General features: G+C 42.4%; 1 protein-coding gene across 1 annotated transcript in view; it reads left to right on the top strand.

Moving 5' to 3' along the window:
• The first annotated feature begins 8,216 nt into the window (after positions 1-8,216).
• Positions 8,217-25,120, top strand: part of MFSD6 (major facilitator superfamily domain containing 6) — a 70,347-nt gene continuing 53,443 nt past the window's right edge. Inside the window, exon 1 of the mRNA XM_081242319.1 lies at positions 8,217-8,489. The gene's annotated coding sequence lies outside the window, so the exon portion shown is untranslated. The remainder of the gene's footprint in view (positions 8,490-25,120) is intronic.

Below are 25,120 nucleotides of genomic sequence, written 5' to 3' on the forward strand. Positions count from 1 at the left end.
TGCTCCACTACAGTAGGTTTATTATCATTTAAGTTATCATAATTAGAAGACCAAAAAACAATATATGATGTGTAACTGGATTGGAATGGACAAGAAAACATCTTAGGAAATACATGAAGGAAATTATATTAAAACATCTATTGTTAATTTTTAAAACTCTTATCAAATCGTATATAGAAGGCTACTTTAGTAACCTAATGAAGAATGATCTATCTCAAAGCAATAGCCAGCCTCATACTCAGTGGTAAAGCATGAAAGACACTCATAGTAAAGAAGGTAGTAAGAGACGGGGACATCTACTGATCATCATGAATATTTATCATTGTTTTTTCAGTGTAATAAAATTTTAAAAGTAGGTATAAATATTAGAAAGGAGACCACAGTATCATTATTTGTAGGTTGGTATGATCGTCCATCTCTGGAAAACTCAAGAGAATTAAGCAAAAAGATATCAGAATAAAAGATTTCTGGACTTTCCTGGTGGTGCAGTGGTTAAGAATCCACCTGCCAATGCAGGGGACATGGGTTCGAGCCCTGGTCCGGGAAGATCCCTCATGCCGCAGAGCAGCTAAGCCCGTGCACCACAACTACTGAGCCTGAGCCCTAGAGCTGGCGAGAGCCACAACTACTGAAGCCTGTGCACCTAGAGCCTGTTCTCTGCGATGAAGAGTAGTCCCCACTCTCCACAACTAGAGAAAGCCCGCGTGCAGCAACAAAGACCCAACACAGCCAAAAATAAATGGATAAATTTATTTTTAAAAAAATTTCTGTAGGTTAACCTTCTTTCCTCCTATTTACACTTTAAGTCATTTTTTAAGTCCAGTATCAGTCCCACTTTCTCCATGAAGCCAGTGCCAAGGAAAGAAAGGGGATGGTAGGGGGAACTAAAAAGAACCAACCTCATTAATGTTGCCACCACTGAGTTTATCCACTTACTATCATTGATTTATTCAACAAATATTTATCACATCTTCCTCCCTTCCATTTCCTCCCATGTGAGGTAATCACTGTCAAGAGCTTGATGTTTATACTTCTCCACCTACTATCATCGATTTATTCAACAAATATTTATCACCTCTTCCTCCCTTCCATTTCCTTCCATGTGAGGTAATCACTGTCAAGAGCTTGATGTTTATTCTTCTCCACCTTTCTCTATGCTCATTCAAGCATATTCCCATAGTCAGGTTGTGTGACACAGTTACAATGGCCTGTCAGGGCTGCTAGCTGCATCTATTATCTGTTCTCTCCTTCTTTCATAATAATAGAATTTTTATCTGTGCACATGGCTACCAGTGAAAGACTATATTTGTCAGCCTTCCTTTCAGCTGGATGCGACCATGCAACCAAGTTCTGCCACTGGAATTGAAATATGTGTTAATATGTACAATTTATTAATCTGAACATCTGGTGATGTCTTAAAAGGAAAGAACATGCCTTCCCCTTTACTTTTTCTCTTTCCTAATGACTGGAATGTGAACACAATGGGAAGAGTTGGAGCAGCCATGCTGGACCTTGAGATGGAAGCTTTATGTTGAAAACGACAGAAAAATAAGATCAAAAGAACACAAATCCCCTGGTCCCCAACACCACTGAGACACCTATTTACGTGAACTTTTATATGAGGGAGAAACATTTATCTTGTTTAAACCACTGTATGTGGACTGTTACATGCTAACTGATACAAATAATACAAAATAATACAAATAATACAAATCTTGAATAAGACAAGTTCCTTTTTTTTCAATTTAATTTTTATTTTATATTGGAGTATAGTTGATTTACCATGTTGTGTTAGTTTCAGGTGTACACCAAAGTGATTCAGTTATACATATACATATATCCATTTTTTTCAGATTCTTTTCCCATATAAGTTATTACAGAATATTGAGTAGAGTTCACTGTGCTATACAGTAGGTCCTTGCTGATTATCTATTTTGTGTATAGTAGTGTGTATATGTTAATCCCAAACTCCTAATGTATCCCTCCCCCTAACGTTTCCCCTTTGGTAACCATATGTTTGTTTTCGAAGCCTGTGAGGCTGTTTCTGTTTTGTAAATAAATTCATTTGTATCATCTTTTTAGATTCCACATATAAGCAATATCATATGATATTTGTCTTTCTCTGTCTGACTTACTTCACTTAGTATGATAGTCTCTAGGTCCATCCATACTGCTGCAAATGGCACTTTTTCATTGTTTTTTATGGCTGAGAAATATTCCATTGTATAAATGTACCACACCTTCTTTATCCATTCCTCTGTCGATGGACATCTAAGTTGCTTCCATGTCTTGGCTATTGTAAATAGTGCTGCAATGAACACTGGGGTGCATATATCTTTTTGAATTATGGCTTTCTCCAGATATATGCCCAGGAGTGGGATTGCTGGACCATATGGTAGTTCTGTTTTTAGTTTTTTAAGGAACCTCCATACTGTTCTCCATAGTGGCTATATGTTCCTTTCTTTAAGGAGCTCACAGTCCAGCACGGAAGACAAATCATTATAACAGTATTTGATATGTGCCGTGATAGAGAAGGCACCAGGTACGTGAGGCCATTGAGGGGTAGCAAGCCTAGTCTGTGGAGGACATATGTTTTATCTGGGATCTGAAGGAGGGGTAGAGTGTTATCCATTCACTCCTGCTTGAAAAAACACTTCGTAGGCTTCAGTGACAACACCCTCCTGAGTTCCCTCCTACATCTATGGCTGATCCTTCTTGGTTCCTCTTCCTATGCCAGCTGGTAAATGTTGGCCTTTCTCAGCATTCTCTCAGTATATTCTGTCTTGTGGTGACCCCTTCATTCCCATGATTGTAAATAGCACCTCACTGTTGATGACTGCCAAGTCCAGCCCTCTCTTCTGAGTTTTGGACTCATAGACTTAATTGACTACTTCACAGCTCCACTGGCAAGTCTCACAGGCACCTCCAACTTATTATGCCAGAATGTGAACTCTTCCTTTCTCCCCTCCAACCTGCTCCTCCCACGGTCTTCTCCCTCTCACTGAAGTTTGTCACAATCCACCCAGTTGCTCGAGCCAGAAACTTGTGAGTCATTCTTACACCTGCTTTCCCTTGCCTCCCACACACAATACATCACCGAGTGTGCTGATGCACTTCCAAAAACGCTGTCTCAAATCCATCCACTTCTTCTATCCCCACTGCTCACCACTCTAGTCCCAGCCACTGCTAGTCTCTCTCCTCAACACTGGTTACTTTCCAACTGAGCCTCACTTCCACTTCTGCCCTCTCCATACCATTCTCCACACAGCAGCCACAGTGACCTTTTACAGGCACAGGTCAGATCTCCTAAACATTCTTCAATGGATCTCACTGAATGTAAGTTAAAATTCAAAATGCTTCACAGGGTACCCAGGCTGCTGCCTGACCTGGCTTTTGCCTCTTTCTCCCACCTCATCTCTTGACATTTCCCCTTAGGCCACTACTCACTCTGCTCCAGCCACCAAAGCTTAGCTCTTTGCTGCCTCAAGGCAGCTCCTTCTGTGGGGAAAGGTCTTTCCAGAACTCTTTTCCTGGTCATCTCCTACTTATGCCTCAGGTCCAGTTTACTGTGACTTCCTCAAAGGGGCCTTCCCTGTCTTCCAATGTAAAGTACATTCTTCATCTTTCTCTTGCCTAACACTTTGTCTTCTTCCCTGTGGAAGAGTGCTAGTTGACTCCCGGAATCCATTCTCCCTTTCTTTTGTAGCAATGGAATTTAGCTTGGTCTTTGGCCACTTGGCTAAAGACTACGCTTCCCTCCTTTGCACTCAGATGTGGGCACGGGACTGTTTCAGCCAAGGCGATATGTATGGACACGATGTGTGCAAATGTGAGGGCTTCCATTTAAGGGACAGGGCTTATACTCTCCCTGGCCCATGTGCTGGAAATGGTGAGAACTGAACCAGTCACCCTGGACCAGACATGGAATCCATGTGTTGTGCAGATGGTGAGGTCACACCATCAGCCTTGGACTGCCTACCTGTGGACTGTTATATGAGAAAAAAAATTCTAATTCTATTTGACTACTGGACTTTTGAATCTCTTTGTTACGGTAAAGGGGGCCTTGGTTTTTTGTTTTTTGTTTTGTTTTGGCGGTACCACACAGCTTGCGGGATCTCTAGTTCCCCGACCAGGGTTCCTGGGCCCTGGCAGTGAAAGTGCCAAGTCCTAACCAATGGATCACCAGGGAATTCCTTTGGATGGGTTTTAAGTAGAGAATTAAGGTCTGCTGGTAGCACATCCAGGAGGCACAACACAATGTGAAAGGTGCCCCAGGATGTTGTGCAGCCCTGTGGGACTGCAAAGAAATCACACTGTCAGATGTTCTTAAGGGTTACTTCGGTTGCAATAGGGAAAATTGATTGGATGAGAAAACGCATTGAGGCAGAGAGGCCAGAGAAGTGATTGTCATAAGGCAGAGGAGAGAGAACCTCTTGGATTAGCAGCACAGAATACAGAGAAGAGGTCAAATTCCAGGAATATTGGGAAAGGAGGACTCCGCAGGGCTTGGTGATTACTGGGTGTGGTAGGCAAAATCGTTGCCCTCTAGAGATGTCCATGTCCTAATCCCAGGAACCTGTGACTATATTACCTTACATGGCAAAATGACTTTGCAGATATGATTAAGTTAGGGCTCTTGAGAGGAGGAGATTATCCTGGACCATCAAGTGTAATCACAAGGGATCTTAGAAGAGGGAGGCAGAAGGGTCAGAGTCAGAAAAGGCAACGTGGTTGCTGAAGCAGAGGTTAGAGTGAGGTACTATGAAGATGGAGAAAGGGGCCATGAGCCAAGCAGCCTCTAGAAGCTGGAAAAGTCCAAAACGTGGATTCTCCTCTAAAGCCTACAGATGGAATGCAGCCCTGCAGACACATTGATTGTAGCCTGGTAAAACTCATTTCGGACTTCTGACTTACAGACACGTAAGATAGTAAATTTGTCATGTTTTAATTCACTACATTTGTGGTAACATTATAACAGCATAGAAAACTAATAAGCTGGGTGTGGGCGTAAGGGTGGAGGGAGCGGTGAGTATAGGACCTTGTACAACTAGGAGGATGACGTTTGGGAACCCAGAAGTAAAAGCCGGGGTGGGGGGGGCGGAAGATGGGTGCCTGTGAAACAACCTACTGGAATTAGCCATACAGATCTGGCACTCAGGGGAGAAGCTGTCCCAGAGAGAGGGGTTTGGGGACATCCTCAAATATTCCATGATTAAAGCCAAGGGAGGGGGTAAGAGCAATCACAGAAAAAGGGAAGAAAGCCCTAGAACAAAACCAAAATGGAGTATCCAAAGGGGAGTGGCTTGAGAGGAAGAACAAAACCCAAGTCTGTGGGTCACAGAAGTCTGAGGAAGGGAGAGTTTCAAGGTGGGGGACACTCAGTAGTGTCTAGTGTTGCTGAGAAAAGTAGATGATACCATTTGCCTAAAATAAAATCCCCAATCTGCCATATGTGAATATACATGTTTGTAAGAGTTTGCATGAGCTAGGAAGAGGGATTGGTTAAGAGCCAGGGCCCTGAAGCTAGACTACCTAGGTTCAAACGCAGATTCTATCACTTACAAGTGGTGTGAGCTTGGTAAATTTACTTCACGTTTATATGCACCAATTTCCTCATTTGTAAAATGGGGTGATAGTACCTACATGTACGTGACTGTTGTGAGGCTTAAATTAATAAATACATAAAAAGGGCTTTGAACAGTACCTGGCACAGGTAAGTCCTGTATAAGTGTTAGCTGTTTGTCCTCATTATTACCTACTGTAATATGTTTGCTTTATTTAAGAATAATCAATTCTGCCAAAGGAAATAAGAGAAACAAACATTATAAGAGAAGAAATGAAATTAAATGAAAGCAAGTAGTTTGTGAGACAAAGTAAGTAGTGCATATATGAGCTGAACATAGAGAGGAAGGGTTGGAAGGTCCAAATAGGCAGCAAATATTCTTGATACAGTAAATATTCAGGAGGCATATTAGCACTCAATATTTAGGCAGGCTTCAAATGACCACCCACTGGTGACAGCTACACAGTCTCCATTTGTTCTCTGCCTGAGAAATGCAGATAAAATCCACAGCTGCTCATCGGGCTAATTGGTGAGCTGGAACTGGCCAGCCATCCTTGCTCCTGTGTCTCTCAACAGAGAAAGTGTGTGCTGGCTCTGGCCCCAGGTACCCTCTGACTGCCAGTATCAACCTCAACTCTGGTCCTTGTAATCACACCATCAGCACCAGAAGGCTGACTCAGGAGAGGGAGGCACAGATTCTACACATGTTTCATAAAATATACCACCTGCTTGTACCCTAGCCTAAGTGTGTTAATCTACTCTATCTCCTGACTTCTTACTCTGCATTTTAAATTGATTCAATTAGCCACGTGATTTCAACACCCTATTTTTGTCTTTGAGCCTTTCTGTACAATGACCTCTGGGATAGCTTGCCTCCTGGTATACTTGGAAGCTAACTTCCCACACCACACCCACTAGTTACCTCACAGCGGGTAGGGAGATGTGGGAGGAGTGGCAGTCACTTTTTCTTCATGCATATTTGCATCTTCTCCTTAGTTATACTGAAAAGGGAAGGGGCTACCAGGAAAAAATAATCCTCCCTAATAAGGCCAATTAAAACAACATTTTCTGCTGTGATGACCCTGGAGGCTACCCTGTCCTATTTGAAACCAGCTTTAACCTCTAGGATGATTTGGCTTCACTTTTCAACATGGAGCCATTTCTGAGCAGCTGTAGGTTAAGAACAAACCCCCCGCCCCCTCCTGCCCTCCTTCTGTATACAGGAGAGAACCTGAATCATATTAGACCTGGAGTCTGTTCACTTTTCTTTTTCCTTCTTTTTCAAAAGGTTGCTTCTTTAATATCTGGACAGATAAGAATGTCTCCAGGCCACACCAGACCAAAATCTGTCAATCTCAGAGTCCAACAACCACTTTAATCTCTTTCATATGAAACTTGAGCACTCACTGCTTTTCATTGGTTTGCTTTTATCAGTATTGCAAGTGGATTTATCATGAGGCTAATGGAGCATAAACTTCAGGGTCCCTTTGTAGGTTCCAGGAGGGGCCACAGTGACTTTGTAATTTTGTTTTATTCTTCCTAAAGAGGGACCTCAAATCCTAAAGCTTCAGGGCCTATAAAATTCTCATCGGTATGATTTCGTGGTTAAGAGCTTCAACGCTGGAGATAAAAGACTTCTCACCCTTTTACTATTTAGTCATTTTAGGTTAGTCACATTAAATTTCAGCCTTGGTTTCCTCAGTTGTAAAATGGGGATAATAGTACTTATACGTTTAGGATTACGGTAAAGCTTAAATAGTACTTAAACAGTGTTTCATGTATGAGAAATGTTCCTCGATGCTAGCTGCCATTATTATTGTTGTTATTCCCAGAACAAGATGATAAGCTCCCTGAGGACAGGATCTGGCACCCCAAAGGCCCATCACAGGCACCCAAAAAATACTTGCTGAAGGAATGATACCTTTTACAGCCAACCCCACTCTCCCCACCCTCTCTGCGTGTCTAACCAGAAATACAACTACAATTGCGTTACGGATGCGACACACATGGTTACCTCTTCAGCAAGCTGCCAGATACTCCGTAGCACTTTCTCAGTTTGAAAGCGTGCTTTAGTCTCAGCCCTTACCCGGTGAGTCCTGAAACCCTGGTTGTTTGCCTCCTGTCTCTTGCCAAGCTCCTCTCTCCCGGGTCAATTGAGGACAGTCGGCCGCAGCCACCGCAGGCCGAGAGGCGCTGAGGCAACGCATTAATAGTGTTAGCATTCTGCTTGGCACTGAATAAATGCCCTATAAACGATACCTATTATTGTTGCTGCTACTGTTGTTATTATTATTATTATTATTATTATTATTATTATTATTATTATTACAATTCCCAACCAGCCGGCCATCTACTCTCCGCCCCCTCCCCCGGGAGCTAGGCCTGCATCTTTTGCCTGGGGTCGGGGTGGGGGGCTCTTAGCCGGGAGCCGGGGTGCGGGGACCTGGGGATAGACCCTCGCGTCTGCTCTCCCCCTTCGCGGCGCGCCTCCCCGGCAGGGCTGGGGCGGCGGGTCCCCCGGGGCCTCCAGGGCTGGCGGGAGGCCGGGAGGAGCAGCCGCCGACGCATCCGCCGCCGCCGCAGGAGGCGGAGCGCCGCACCTGGCGGCGGGTCCTCGGCGCTCAGCCCTGAAACGGGTCCAGCCGGTAGCGAGCGGCGGAGGCCGGGCCGGAGGAGGAGGAGAGAAGGTCGCGCCGACCGGTGCGCTCGGCTCGCCGCTCCCGGTTCCCCCACCGGCCCGCATCCCTCCGCTGCGCCCCGCCCCGCCCCGCCGCAGCCTCCGAGGAACCAGTGACCCGTCCGAGATGGTGAGCGCCGTCGCGACAGCCGCCGCCCCGGCGCCCGGAGCCGCCGCCCCGTGCCCGGGGGAGATGGCTCCCCGCGCCCCGCGCAGCTGAGCTCCCGCCGCCGCCGCCGCCCGCCGCAGGTGAGTGGGAGCCCGGCGCGCGGGGGAAAGGGGCGCGCTCGGCGGGGCGGCGGGGTAGCCCCACCCTGGGCTCCCCTGCAGGGGCCGGGCTCGGCCGGAGGGCGAGGAGCCCCCTGCGGCGCGCACACCTGCAGTCGCGGAAAGGCTTCCGAGGAGGGGCCCGGCGCCAGGGCGTGGGGGGGTGTCTCCGCTCCCAGTCCCGCTCGCCCGCTACTGCCTCCCTCCCCTTGGATCGGTTGTCATCTTTTGGGGCGCTGAGGGTAGCTACAGCCTGCACCCCCGGTGCGCCCGGCGCGGGCAGCACTTCCGCAAACGTAACTGCAGTCGGGAAAACAAAGGCGCTGCCCAAGGAAGCCGTCGCCGGGCGCCGGCAGCAGCCAGGGTGCCGGGTGAGGGCTGCGCCCCAGCGTCCAGGCCCTTGTCGGCCAGGCCGCACTCGCGCCCTTGCCATAACCGTCTTCGGGAGGAAGAGGGAGGCGAGAACACCAGGCAGTCCGAGTGCAGGGACGTAGCCCCTTGGTTGGCAAGAGGAGGAAATTGACAGCGTCCGCTTACCCAGGTGAATAAATACGCAAAAAAATACCTCTTTCCTTGCCTGCTATCATCCTGGGAGAAATTCCCCGCCTCCGTGCTGCTTTACTTCAGCCTGGCCTAACATGTCCCTAGAGCCATTTTGAGATAACAGTCGGGGTTTTTAGTCCTTTTGGGTCCTTTGTGTCCCCTACACGGCTCCCTGTAAATTTAAGTAGGATGGTGAAAAATTCCAAATGCGACTTTCGCCTTCATTTATCCCATCTGCACGTGGACAGGCAGGTGGATTCATTACCCTTAAGGCCAGCACACGGTGCGTTTCGCCTCTCCCACATACATTCGCAACCACAGACATTTCCTTTCATCCGAAAATCTTTAATAATTAAACATTTTACAGAGCTACTGGGACAGATAAAATCTTGCCTATTACTAGTAGAAAAGAACCTTGAAGAGTTGAGGTTTTAATCCCAACTGGTGTCTAAATATTTTTATGCTGTTGGGCATGTCACATCTTCCTGAGCCTCAGTTTTCTCACCTGTAAAAGGAGATGGTTGGATAGTACAGTGGTCAAGCTTCCCCCTAATTGTTCTAGGAGTTTAGGATTTTCTGGAAATCTAACCTCTTCAAAGTAAATGAATGTAAAGGGTGGGTGGATGTACAGTTGACCAACGACATGTGATAAAAGCAGATGTGTTTTTGGTAGGCCTCTGGTGTCTGCAGAGCATCTCTTCCCCAAGACGTGGCCGCTAGTCTGCTAAAGGTGTATGCATCATTGATGGCCTTGTTAAGTAAAAGGAGAGGATAGGAAGTCGCCTCACTGGGAAGTTCGGCTTTTGACACTTAAAGCTGATGGTCATCAGCAGACATATTTTCAGTTATTTTGTGGTAGTCAGATGGCTTGTGTTTACCACAAGTTGTAAGTAAAACTTAAGATTGCTTTTAGGAGGAAGCTGGGACATTGCTGCTGAGCCCAGGGCAAGACACCCTGGGGGAGTAGGAGGAGAAAGGATCATATTTCAATAATGCATTAAAGCTACTAAGCATGTTTACAGTAATTTATTTCTAAGGTACTTTCTGTATCTGTATGAATAAGGTAAATGTAAAAACATGAAGGCAAACCAAAACACAAAGATAAAACGAAACAGCAGGGTTTGCAGGTATTTGGTGATATGAGGTATTGGATCACCAAGTCTAGCATACATAGTTTCTGGATTATTAACAGTAATAAGGCACTTTTTGAGCACTTAGTATGTTCAAGACACCATCTTAAACATTTAATTTCTATATCTCTGTAAGATAAGTCTTGTCGCATTTTATGGATGATGAAAAGGAAGCTCGAATGGTTAAGGAACTTAACACAAACCACATAATCAGTAAGAGGTGGAGTTAGGTTTGACCCCGTGTCTCTGGCTCCAAAGCCCAGGAAATTTCCACACGGTGTCCCTCCCTATTCAGGACCCATTAAGTCTCACCACCTACACAGGTGCCTTCCTTTGCTTCTTGCCTTTGAAAATTAATTTCATTTCAACATACATACATTACATATGTTAACATTTATCTAAGATAATCTATAGAGTGCATATATATTTATGCATGTATGTTTACCCATTTGTTCTCACTATTTTTAGGTTGAAGGCAAGTGTAAAAATGAATATAACCAGATATATTTAGTATTAGGCTGACAGGTTTTTTGTTTGACTTCTTTTGATATTCAGTAAATCTTGATTTAGCAGTCTCATTGTAGGGAAAGGGAGAAATGCAATAGATGTAAATGTATTTGTTAGCTGCTTTGGCACATTGTCTTGGGAAAAAATCATGATACGGTAAGTGAAAAAAGGAAGAGATTTATATACAAACCATCATACAAGCACACATATACCTTGTTGTCTCCAAACTGTTGACAGTGGCTTCCTGAAGGAAGTGGGTTCAGATGGTAAAGAGAAGAGGGTACTTTTACTTTTTACCTTATAAAGTTATGTTTGGGCTTAAAAAGCTTTTTTTTTTTTTGCAACAAGCATTTGTTCTTTTATTATAGAAACTAAAAAGAGAAACAAAAGGAATAGAATTGATTCACTTAATAAAAATCAAAAATAAGAAAATAATTGAATGTGCCTAAACTCTATAATGTTAGAGAAGTGAAATATGAGACTCAGGAGACCAAAGAGGAAGGTGGTATTCTGGGAATTGCATGTGTAGGAGCAAAGGCTGATGAGTCTTGGATGACTAAGTTTTACCTTTTCTAACAGTATCTATAGGGTGTTCTGTAGCACCCCCAATTTCCCTCCCCAATAAGGATGCTTTGGTGCACATACCCCAAGTTACCTGCTGGATAGGGTGATAAGAATTTCTTCCTGCTCTTGCTAGTGGTGGCTGTCTTTGGAAGCATAATTGTTCTTTATTTAGAAGGTAGGAGTAGGAGAAATAAATTTACCTGCTGTGTCATTTCCTGAAATTACGGCATTCTGGATAACTTCAGGTGTAATTATTTTTAGTAACATAATTTCAGGAGCAGGAAGTTGTCAAGTTAATCAGGTCTGATGCATATATAAACATATATATGTATAGATACATATACATATGCATATATGTACATAATCTTGTCTGATGTGTATATATACATACCGATGTATATATACAAATCCCACAATTCTGTTTTATGTAATACTAATAAAAATCATTGCTTAGAATCCTTAAAAATTAATACATTTCCCTGCTCAGACTTAGAAATCCAGAATCAAATACATTCAGACTTTTCAGAATCAAGAAAACACATTCTTCCTTGTGTTTTGTACCCAAAGGAAAAGTGAATAAGGTTGGTTCATTATAAACGTAATAGGCAATAACGAGAAAAACATAATTGTAAAATTATTTTGCAGAAGAGATATTCTGACAATTTTAGGTGTCATCCAACGTTTCATTTAAGGTTCTAATTATGTTTTGGGCTGAGGGAAATCTCAGTCTTTTGATTTAGGAAAATTTGTTGCTTAGTAGGTTCTCTTTAAACCCAGAAATCAAGTGCAAAATCCTACCCTAGTACAAAGCCAGTTTTGGTAAAACCTTTTCCTCAAAGCAAAATGAATGTGTCATTTCCCAGGGCACAGCATTTTGGATTCCTGGGAAATGCAGACGTGCACATCTGCTGTGAATTCTGTGTGGGGCAAAGAAAACACCCTTAATGTCTCCATCAGGAACATTCCATTTGGATATGATTCCTCCACATTTAATTACCCAACATTAGCTGTCTTTGGCCATTTATTCTACTTTACTGGCATTTTGATGGGTGAGAATGCCTGTGTCAGCCTGATTTGTTGTCCTAAATCCTGAATGACATGTTATCCAGTACTTAGCCCTATTGTTGGGTTTCAGTAACTTTGCTTTGTAGCTGGTTTTCCTTCTCTGTATTTATAAGACACTTATTTACTACTTTAAAAAATGGCATTGTTTAAATTAAGTTACTTGGCTGGGTAGCTTTTGGAAACTATCAGAGCCATTTGCTAAGATATTGATTTGTTTGGCGCTGAGCCCAATAGAAAACTAAACCAAACCAAAACAAATAAAAAATGTGGAACACCTAAACTTTGAACCTATATATTAATATGTGTCTGCTATAGCTATTGCAACTCTGGTTGCTAGTTTGTGGCTCTAAATAGCACGCAAACACACACACACACACACACACACACACACACCCCTACCCCAGCACCGACAAAAAATACCCCAAATGTTGTGTATTAAAAGTAGCTTTCATCTGCTTTTGTCCACTGTAATGTGAATATGGCTGAGCCATAGATGTGCTGATGATTGTGTTGAAGAGATGTTAAGGTTTGGAAATGTGAATGACTGGCCTGTATTACCTTGTGACCTGGTGGTCCTGCTGTATTTAGGAATGGGGGAGAATGGGGCAAAGATGGGAAGAAATCTAGGCTCTTACAAAAACCGTATTCCAGAGATATAAAAGAGGATTGAGTAAAGGATGGCTGAGACATCTTTTTTGACATTTGTTCTGGCCTGTGTTTGAGTACGGGAGACAAATTCAGGGAATGACGTGCAAGTAGAAAACAGGGAAGTCCAGCTTTGAATGACTCTGAGGAAATGTTTTGATGTGAGACCAAGAGTGGAACTTGGGGGAGAGGGAGACGGGACGTTATGAGTTAGCAGTGGCCGAGGGAGCTCTGATGTGGATTTGTTGGGGATAAAAGGGGAACTGGAAAGAGGAACTGGTGATGTCTCAACAAACCTGATTTGTGGGTTAGTTTTGCCCGGTGAAAGTGCGCGAGAAGCCTAGGCTAGTAGTAACTCCCCGCGTGGTTCTGTAGAGAGACCTGGGTGCCCCCCACTCCACTTTCCCCGCGTGGCCACTGTGGGGTGAAGAGCGGAAATGGAGCAGCAGAGTCCAGGACTCCCAGGGGAACTCTGAGCCCCAGAACAGAGGAGGAGTGAGTCCCTGTGAGCCATGTGGCGAATTCTTCTCTTATAACTGCTCTGGGCTTTTTTAGGACCAAGGTTAAGTTAGAACACACTTGGCCCAACGTAAATAAGGCCTTTCTCAACAGAGCCAAGCCCCAAAGCCCCACACTGAACACTTAAAGCAGAACCATACAGAGCGATGTGGACACTATCTATGACTTTTAAAGAAGTGCACTGATATGATCCACCATAGCCATGCTTCTGTAGCGATTGTGGGGTGCCTTCTTTCTTCTATTTCAAAATGCTTTCTGTGGAATTGTGTTTAACTAATGAACAGGTGGACGCCACACTCACCTTTATGAGGGAGTTTGAATAAAAGAGTATCAAAGGGGTAAAAATGATACACTTTAAAATTTTATTTCCCATTAATGAGGTTCCCTGTGTTTTGAAGGTGTAATATCTCTAAGAGTATCTCAAAGCTCTTGTAACTGGCCCTTTCGCTTGTTCCTACCAGTAAGCAGGATCAGCACAAGGATAGACGGACTTCAACTGAGCAACTCCAGGTGACCTTTCAGGAACTACTGGGTCAAGGGTGTCCCAGTTATCACTCAGATACCTTGTATTTCAAATAATGCCTTTAAGATATGTATTTTATTTATTTATTTTATTATTTTTTCAAAAGCATTTATTTTTTGGCTGCGTTGGGTCTTCGTTGCTGCGCACGGGCTTTCTCTAGTTGCGGCGAGCAGGGCCTACTTTTTTTTTTTTTTTTTTTCTTTTTTTGCTGTACGTGGGCCTCTCCTTGTTGTGGCCTCTCCCGTTGCGGAGCACAGGCTCCAGACGCGCAGGCCCAGCGGCCATGGCTCACGGGCCCAGCCGCTCCGCGGTATGTGGGATCCTCCCGGACCAGGGCACGAACCCGTGTCCCCTGCATCGGCAGGTGGACTCTCAACCACTGCGCCACCAGGGAAGCCCAGGGCCTACTCTTCATTGTGGTGCGCGGGCTTCTCATTGCAGTGGCTTTTCTTCGTTGTGGCACGTGGGCTCTAGGTGCGCGGGCTCAGTAGTTGTGGCCCACGGGCTTAGTTGCTCCGCAGCATGTGTGATCTTCCCGGACCAGGGCTCGATCCTGTGTTCCCTGCATTGGCAGGCAGATTCTTAACCACTGTGCCACCAAGGAAGTCCCAAATATATATTTTAAAAGTGATATATGCTCATTGGAGAAAAATCCAGTCAAGTCTAAGAAAAAATTAAAGTAACTCCTAATTTTACTTCTGAGAGATAACCCCTAGTAATATTTTGGTATTGTTTTCATATCTTTTTCTAAAGTATATTTTGTATGAAGTATATAGATTTACAAATATAAACTCTTACAATACATACAGGTTTGTGTCTTGCTTTTTTTCACTTAATGCAGTGCACAGATCATGAGCATTTCCCCATATTCCATTAATTCTATTTAAGTTCTGTTAATTAACTTCAGTTTTTCCATCCTGTGGATGTAAGTTTCTGTTTGTCTCTCATGTGGACATACCATAATTTATTTAACTGTTTCTATTACTGGTTGCTCACTTTGTTTCAGTTTTGATCATTATGATAAACATCCACCCGCTTAAACCCTTGCCTTCTAGAAAGACTATACTTCTACTCTCAGTTAATGAGTGACTATTGATCTTCATCTTTACCAGCCTTGAATATTTTCATTTTCAAAAATATTAGTATGGCATGTTTATTGAAGTATCTCGTTTCTTTAATGGGCGAGGTAATACATCTTTTTCTGAAAGAAACTGATAGCACTTGGTACCCCTCAATTTATCAGAGTCCTAACAGCATAAGAAACAAGATAATTTTAGATTACATATGCTGGAATGTGCTTAGGATATAAATGATTATTTTAGACTATAGTGTGCTTAGGGGATATAAAGAAAAGTCATTGACAGTAGCTACATGTCTATAGAAGAATGTATCCTAAACTTTGAGGTCTGTATTTTCATCTAGATTGTAAACTCGTAAAAGCTATGTCTGAGAAAGAAACACCTATACATTTCTGTTTAGAATGCCTTGTCTTATAGATAGACTGTATACTCTTCAAGCCTCTTAAGTTTTTCAGTGTCTAATAGTGCCAGAATAGCCACATAATAATACCAGTCTTTTATTGAATAAGCATTTATCAAGCACCCATTATAAATATAGCATTATTTTACATACATAATACGTGTACTGGTGCTCTAACCCAGTGTTACAGTACCAATACCTGGAGCTGTATTTTTATTTCTCATTATAATTCTTATTTTTCCACAGTCTACTTTTCCTGTGTTCCTAGTATTTTTAGGTTTTGGACCCATAGTCCTATACTAGTTGTATTTGCCCAAGTCCTTTTCTGAAAGGATTTGAAAAAAAAAATTGAATATGTGTCTGTGTGTATAGAACAAGCATTCACATAACTAGGTTTAAAAATAAACCAAAAAGCATTTTAATAGAATTTAAATTTCTTTTTTACTCATATATATTCTGTATAAATTGCTTCTCAAGTATAGCTCGCAATAATTTATAGAGGAAAATCTGAAACTTTAAGTAAATAACATAGCTTTCAATATCAATCTTTAAAAAAGTTTGTTTTATACTTCAAAAAGATAAGAAAAGAAAAAGAAAAGCTAAGATTTTTCTGTGTTAGCTTCTTGGCAAAGAAACAAAAATTGTGTTTATAATCATTAAAATAGTAAATAATTTGATAATAGAGACAGTTTTCAAATGACAAGAGTTGACTTGCTGTGGCTTCTGCTTTCACTGTGGCCTGTGCCCATGCTGACCAGGTTCCAGCCTTCCCTCTTTCTCTCCTCTTCTAACGTGGTACCTGTTCTATTACCCAGAAGGTGTTTGAAGACACCGTTGCAATGCTGGCATAGTTCTCAGGCTCCCACATGAAAATAATTGCACTTGTAGGGTTCCCAATCTAAGAAACTGCATAATGTTGGAAAGCTAATAGGAATTGCATAAACATTTATTAGAGAAATAGATGTATGATGGTAGCATCAGCATACATTTGAAAATGAGTGGAACATGTATGTATGACACATTTATTCAGTGCTTTCAAAGACCACTGGCGGTAACTCCACGGCTCCCACAGGCTAGAACTGTTGCCCTGGAGGAAGCCAGTGGCCGGTGAGTCCATGCCCACTTCTGTGGCTCACGGCTGGAGGGGAGTGGGTAGGGAAGCTCTGGGTGGGCTTGTCTTTCGAGACCTGTTGCCGGCATTCCAGATTGAAAAGTAGAAAGAATTTTCCCCAATTTAAAAGTTATGAGCTTTGTAACACTGAGGTTAGCATTCTTGGTTCAGTAATCTGAGTACCACCCCTATTTGTAAGATTATTTCAATGGGGAAATGGTTTCTAAGCTTCAGCAATTGAAGTACAGTGAATATTGGAAACCCGGCTGTTCAGGAGTTCGGTGATTTTAAACAATTTCATTGCCGTGTCTGGCTATTGATTTTGGTTTAGAGAGAGATGACTATGCACTGGTTCTATTTTTACAAAGTTTCTGTGGCCCCCTTAAATCCTTACATGGTTTATCTTTTTTTTTTTTTTTTTGCGGTACGCGGGCCTCTCACCGTTGTGGCCTCTCCCGTTGCGGAGCACAGGCTCCGGACGCGCAGGCTCAGCGGCCAAGGCTCACGGGCCCAGCCGCTCCGCGGCATGTGGGATCCTCCCGGACCGGGGCACGAACCCGTATCCCCTGCATCGGCAGGCGGACTCTCAACCACTGCGCCACCAGGGAAGCCCTGGTTTTCCTTCTTGACAAATAAATGCAGAGTGTCAGCAGCAGCATATTCAATTATTCTACTTCCTATTTTCAACACCTATTGGATTTTTTTTTAGTTGGATAAACAAGATATAAATATATTTAAAAAAACCTTTTTCTTCCATGCTGTACTATGAACTGTTACTTGTTCCTCACACTGGGCTTGTTTTATTTATTTATTTTTAAACATCCTTATTGGAGTATAATTGCTTTACAATGGTGTGTTACTTTCTGCTTTATAACAAAGTGAATCAGCTATACATATACATATATCCCCTTATCTCCTCCTTCTTGCGTCTCCCTCCCACCCTCCCTATCCCACCCCTCTGCGGCTGCTTCCCACTAGCTATCTATTTGACATTTGGTAGTATTAGGAAGTTTATTTGAGAGGTAGAAGGAAGTGAGGTTCGGGGGCCTGCTTCAAATTTATACTATAAGCTCTTGGCACAATATTTAATCAAAAGCCTAAAACGAATAAATAGAAATCTGCTTCCATGATGGTTGATAAGGTCTAAGGACCTACATTACAAATTTTTTATTGACATTTAAGTGTGTCTTCCACAAAGTGAAAGTGAAAACCCCCTTGGCTTTTATTACTAAAACCACATTTAGGGTTAAAGTCTATGCCACGCCCCTGTGCTCCCACCCCACCCCCCACGAAAATAATTTGTTCTTTTTACCATCTTAGTAGGTGAAGGGAAATATATTAGAGTGGGCTTCGTCTCCTTTCTTTCACATTCATTATGTTACAGATATAATTAAAGTGTTCCTAAGGGGGCTATATTTTTTAAAATTTTAAATATTTATTTACTTGGTGGTGCCAGGTCTTAGTTGCGGCACAGGCACGTGGGATCTAGTTCCCTGACCAGGGATGGAACCCGGGCCCCCTGCATTGGGAGCGCAGAGTCTTAACCACTGGACCACCAGGGAAGTCCCAGGGGGCTATATTTTACTTTTTAATTTTTTTCTTAAAGTTACCATTTATTAAGAGCTTACCATGTACCAGCCCTATTAACCTGTCACATGCATTTTTTTCATCTATTCCTTACAGCAATCCTAAGGGTTTAGTGCGGACGAGATTTACAGATTTATAAATGTAAAACCTAAGAGGTGAAGAGGTTAGAAACCTGGCCAAAGCCGTGGCTAGTAATTGCTTCAAAACTGACCTTTCAGCCTCTAGTGCTCACTCTCTTAGTTATGACATGACACCCTTTCTAAGCACAGTCAATCCTCTTAATCACCCAGTAAAATAGGCTGGGCTTGTGCCCCTGTTCCCACTTTATAGGTGCGGACACTGACCTGAGTGGTAACATAACTTGCCCAAAGACACCTGATTGTTTTTTTATTTTTATTTTTTCACACACACACACACACACACACACACACACACACACACACTCACTGTATTTTATTTTTACAAGAGATAAATAAACTGACACCAAGCCTTGTAAATGGATGACCACAACAAAAGCAACAATGATTGCAATTACCAAACAGGAAACACACTCACACTATGTCATAATATTGACATTCAGTCCAGTAATCCTCCACTGTAGCAGCTCCTTTACTTTGCAGTGAAAATTGATTTGTATATTTTTTGCCTCTGAGTCCTTGTGGGATTTTTTTTATTATTATTCAAACAGAAAGTCACAAAAATTATAATCATCCTCATCAGTTCACTCAGTCCCAGGGGGCTATATTTTAAATGAATAGTTATTTCTTGCCATGGATACTTAATTATCATTCTAGTCCATAATCCAACAATGTGTTCTCTAATAAGCCTGTGCACCCATCCCACCTCCCAGCTAGGCTGTAGTCATGGAAATATGGATGTAAATTCATGAGCCGTGATGGATGAAAGGCTAGCTGGGTTCCGGGGTTCAAGGGTGGTGCCAGGGATTACGAGAACACTTGGGAAGAATGCTTTTGGAGTGATTGCAAAATAAGGCCCAGCATTGTAACGAAATATCATACCCTGGAATGAAATCACAGCCACCACAACCACCGAATGTTGCAATGTTGCTTTCGAGTTAGAAAAATGCTTTTTCTAACATTATTTCATTTAAGCCCTAGAACCCCTCTGAGAGTTAATTGACTCTGGTTTGTGTTTTTATTTATTTTTTTTTTCTTTTTTTGGTTTGTGTTTTTAATCTCCATTTTACAATGAGGAAAGGGAGGCTCAAAGTGGCAGTGCTTTGTCAAAGCCAGGAGAGCAACTGAGACTTCTCTCTGCACTTCCTAAAATTAATGTCTGTCACCTTAAGCTTTAGTAAAATCTTATGTGTATTTTGCCATCAGATATTTGTCAAAAATAGCCAATATTTATTGAGAGCTTACAAGAGTAAAGGGCAGTATGCTAAGTACTGGATTCCTCCCTCAAAGAGTTTATAATCTAGTTGGGCAAACAGGAAATATCTATAAAAAGAGCAATAAAATTACCCTTACATCATGCAACAGCTCAGGTGTGGGAGTAATCTTCAGAAGTAGAGGAAGGAGTTAGGAAAATACTGCAAGTTTATTCTATTTCCAGATGTTATAAAAAAATTGCCTTAGATTCAGTTCATAAATTACTGTCTAAAATGATTCCATCACAGGATATCAGTATTTGCAATTAGTGTTACACTAAAATAGAAGGTCAGATGTTAGGGAATCCTTAGTAGAGGTTGCAGTGGCAGAACCCTGCCAATCTGTTTTCCACACTGAAGCTATAATGATCTTTGTAAAATACAGATGTGGCCCTTCTACTCTCCCGTTCAGTTCTCTTTGGAGGCTCCCCATTATACTCAAAATACATAATACGCACAAGTTCTTACGTATCAGGCACTGTGCTAAGAGCTCAACACACATTATCCTTTTGCATCCTCACGGCTACCCTAACGGAGAAATATTATTATGTTCCTTATTTTGTATATGAGAAAGAGTAAGACTTAGAGAAGTTAAAAGCTTTCCCAAGGCCACAGAACTCGACAGTGGCCGAGCTAGGATCCCAATCTCGGCCAGTCTCTCACTCCCGACTCAGGAACCCCTTGGCATCGTGCAGAAGGCCTTTCTTGATCAGCACCTCCTGTGGTCCTCCTTTGTGGGTTACGCTTACTCATCTGCTAAGGCTCCCCTTAAGGCCCCACCCCAGAGACGCCTGTGTCACCCGTGCTTGCGCATATTTTAACATTTGGCACAGCAGGTTATGGTTGTGGAGAGACCCCTGCCTCTCTCTCTCCACTGGATTTGATAGCAGGGACTGCGTCTTTACACCATTTGAATTATTGATCACCAAGCATGCATCCCATCTAATGGTTGGTGTTAAATTCATGCCTGTGGGATTCAAAAAAAAAAAGCATGTCTTTAGCTTCACTATAAGTCTCTAATGTAGTATTTTGTGTTCTACCCAGTCATCCCTCAGCTTGATACTTGAGGGCATCTGTAATCTATTGCTGTTTGCCAGCCTCGTTTGCCCTTCAGCTCCAGTATTAACCTTGTAAGGATCTCTTGCTGTCTTTTCTTTCCCGCATCCTGGAGTAGGTTTTCCATCCTTTGTCTAAGGCAAATCGTACACATCGTTCAAGGTTCAAGTTAAGTCCCTCATTCTCTTTTTTTGTTTGTTTGTTTTTGTTTTTGTTTTTGCGGTACGCGGGCCTCTCACTGTTGTGGCCTCTCCCGTTGCGAAGCACAGGCTCCGGACGCGCAGGCTCAGCGGCTGTGGCTCACGGGCCCAGCCGCTCCGCGGCATGAGGGATCTTCCCAGACTGGGGCACGAACCCTTGTGCCCTGCGTCGGCAGGCGGACTCTCAACCACTGCGCCACCAGGGGAGCCCCCCCTCATTCTCTTGACAACTCCCATCTGGAGTTTGGACTCTCTACTCTGAGCTCCAGAAGCACCGCTGTTATCAGTAACATTTTTGGTTAATTATGCAGTGTTCTGTGACTTCTCTTGTATTATTCCTCTGACTTGTCATTTAAATCTTCCTTGTGTTTTGGGCTCACCTTGTCAACTATAAAGTCTTCGAGGCCCAAGACCTCTTTGTCTAGTAGCGGCACAGTGGGTTGACAGGCAGTACCTGCTAAGAGCACAGAGTGTCTGGATTTGAATCCCAGCTCTGCTGCGTATTCCCTATGTGACGTTGGGGTAATTATTTACCTTCTTTGTGCCTCAGTTTCCTCATCTGTAAAGTGAGGAAAGTAATCATGTTTACCCCAGAGAACTGTTGTGAGGAATAATGAGTTAGTACATTTTAAGCCCATAGCAAGCGTTGTTTAAGTGTTGAGGTGGTGTAGTTAGTAATAATAGTGAGAATAATATAGCCCACTGAAAACTCTTATTAAAATACAAAAATGTCCAAGCGGGACAACCACAGGCTGTGAATTAACCACTGTATGGATCAGTTTGTCACCTAGCAGACAAGTTTTGCTGTGAGCCTGGGAAAGGTCCATCAAGAATGACAGGGAGGGCTTCCCTGGTGGCGCAGTGCCGTGAGCCATGGCCACTGAGCCTGCGCATCCGGAGCCTGTGCTCCGCAACGGGAGAGGCCACAAAGTGAGAGGCCCGCGTACTGCAAAAAAAAAAAAAAAAAAGAAAAAAGAATGACAAGGACAGCAGGTTCTGGGTTCTGGGAAGAGTCTCAGTCCAAGTGGAATGCTGTCGCTAGCAGCTGTGGGGAGCCTGTGGGTGTAGCACGGAGTGTCTGCAGGGCTCACACTGGACTCTGGAGAATCGGGGCTGGCAAAACTAGAGCTAGTTTGATTCTTTCACAGTTTGATGTAGCCATAAAGGAGCCACGTCAGAATGCTCCAAAAGGAAGAGGAAGATTCCAAAATAGTCATTCACCTTTGCACACCTTAATGGCCTTGTAGCATGTGTAACTGTTGTAAAACCAACCTTATATTTCTTTTTCATGACATTGGCTAAATGTGTAGCGGATGCTAAAGCAATCCTTATTGAGAAAATATCTGTTGGAATTGAAATTGAGCACTGTGCTTCTGAGGAAAGCTCTATTCTGGAAAATGCTGGGGGTTGAACTGAATGTTCACAGTACAGTATGTAAATACCAGGATGCGAAGGCTCATTTAGAGGAGCTTCTGTATGTCTATGTTGGGAATACATCGCAGCAGTGATTAGAGTTCTGCTCTGGGATTCACATTGCTCAGAGGCATAGAGAGTGGTCAGTAAGAGTTGACAGGGTAGAGCTAGCTCTGAGGGTTCAGGAAGTGGAGTTCCCCATTTTGCAGCTTCAGTCCTGGTCTCTGGGCAACATCGTGTTGATAGCTGTGGTGCCAGGAAGAATGTCCCTTCTGTGTAATCCAGGGATTGTTTCCTCTCCATCACTGTCAGTTATGTCACTGATACATTAGAGCACACATTATCATAGCGTTGGCAGATCTGACCTTTGGCAATTATTATTCCAAGTAATATATTCAGGTTTAAGATTTTCTTTCTTCAAAAGTTGAATCCATTTCCATACTCATGTATTTATGGATAACTCAATGTATTTTTGAGCAGCTTTAATTTAAATATTTAATGAAGAAAGCTATCAATTTTAACAAGAATGATTTCATCACCCCTCATCAATAATTCAGAAATACCTGCTATTTTTTTTAAATTTTTTTTTTTTTTTTGCACGGTACGCGGGCCTCTCACTGTTGTGGCCTCTCCTGTTGCGGAGCACAGGTTCCGGACGCGCAGGCCCAGCGGTCATGGCCCACGGGCCCAGCCGCTCCACGGCATGTGGGATCTTCCTGGACCGGGGCACGAACCCGTATCCCCTGCATCGGCAGGCGGACTCCCAACCACTGCGCCACCAGGGAAGCCCTACCTGCTATTTTTTAATGACTCAGTGTAGGTACCAGTAGAATGAATGCCCTTCCAGGTTTTAAAAGGCTGTGTTATATATGTTCACAGTAATGATGTTTATTACTATCATTAGAGAGTACCAAGTGAGAAAGCTTTTCTAAAAAACAGACAAAAGCCCTTCTTATCCAAGTAGGATTAACTGCAAACCTGTAATATAGATTTTTCTAGAGCAATTCATAGATTTATTTCTGTTTATAATTTGAAATGTCTTCTCTGTTTTTTAAAGTTTCTTTAAAAAAATCTTTAAGATTCAGAAGTTTAAAACAAAATATTAGCTTAATGGGTTCATGTTGGTGGACTATTAAATAAAAAAAGTTTCCCCTAGATTTGTAAACAGGTTAAGTACTTCATACAGCATGTAAATACTCTAACTTCTCCTTATACTTACTCTATCAATCCTTATGGCAAATTAAATGTAATCTAAGTCATCCAAAGCATGCCCTGCTTTGGGACATATTTTAATTTTATTAAAATGCAGAGGTTTTTTGGGGGTTCATTTGTTTCTTTTTTGTCTCTGATCCTTTGATTACACAGATGACTGTAGTTACACTTTATTTTGTTTCTATGTTCACAATGTGCTTACTTCAGTTCCTTTTTATCAGTATCTAAATATGACCTGAAAATATTGAGTCTAAACACTAATGTCCAGAGGTGAAACTAAAAGTTTTTGTTTGTTTGTATTTTTAGATTTGAAATTCATATAGAAGTTACTGAATGTGACATTCATATAAAAGGTACTGAATGCCATATTACAGGAACATTTTCTTCACTACTTTGCATTTGTTGATATTTTGACAACTACTTAACCTCTGGACTCATGTTAACAAGAGAAACTTTGCGTAACCTCTGATAATTAAAAATCATTTGAATCATTTGGAGAGGAAAGAATGGTTTAGGGGAAGTCACTCATCAAGGTTTAAATCAACCTCCTAATGTAATATATTTTGCAGCTTTGAATCAGCATTTGGAGGTTGATTCAGTTCTTCATCATCACTTGAACAATTTGGGAATTATGCTTTTTAAAGGTAACTTTGTGTCCTTCTCTGACCTACTTGTTATAGAAGCAGCAGTTGATTTATGGAGGATAATTAAATAAAAGCCACCTGACAAGAATTCATGCAGTCAGCATTCCTTCTGTACAATTCTGAAAACTATTTTTAGTCTGATAGAAAGATACTAGCAGCTGCTTTTGATTATCTTGTACCAAGACAAAGCCCATGTGACTGCATATTTCTTTTTTAGCTTTGATTTTTATTTTTGAGGTGAGTTATGCATGTACAAAGCTTTTTTAAAAAAAAAATTAGCAAGTTTACAAGACTTGTTTCTTTTTTTTTTAAATCAGACTTCTTTGACATCCCTCCTCATTTTCCCTCCCAGAGGCAACTACATTCTCTGTCTTTAAGGTGATTATTTTGATATTCACCAGTGCATTTTGAAATTAAAAGCTTGTATTCTTAATTCATGATTTTTAAATGTAGGCATTATCTGTTGTCTTCCCACTATGGAAGATACAGAGTTACTCCCATGCTGCCCCGGCTCTCTGTGCCCCTTCAGCCTTCTCATTTCCCTATCTTCCCCATATAGTTACGTGGCAATTTTGGTTAGTTCAGTAGCCCTTACTTACATTAGTATGACTATGTGATCGAAGCTGAGACATGTAGTAAACTATGACTATTTTTCTTTTCTTGTGCAACTTTTTGTTTTCTTGTAGTGTTTTGTTTACCTTTCTCTAAACTTACCAGTAATTCATCCCTAAGCTCTTCACCAGTGGTCTAAGTTTCCTCTTAGGACATTCAGATGTATTGGCATTCTGCCGGTGTCACTTTGCTGACAAAGCCTCTCCTGGAGCCTGCACACCTGACCCAGCTGCAGTGGCCGCCTTTTGTGTCATCCTGGGATCTCCAGTCACCAGCATGCCATATTCCCTTTGCCTCTCTCCTATGTTAGTTCTCTTATTTTCTAAATTCCATGTCTTACTCTCTCTTGTTTTATTCCCTTGTTTTGGCAGTGCACAACCTGAGAAAGGGCATATGAGAGGTACATTTTTTTT

Source organism: Mesoplodon bidens, assembly GCF_964165515.1.
Source record: "Mesoplodon bidens genome assembly, chromosome: 8".
Classification (NCBI taxonomy): domain Eukaryota; kingdom Metazoa; phylum Chordata; class Mammalia; order Artiodactyla; family Ziphiidae; genus Mesoplodon; species Mesoplodon bidens.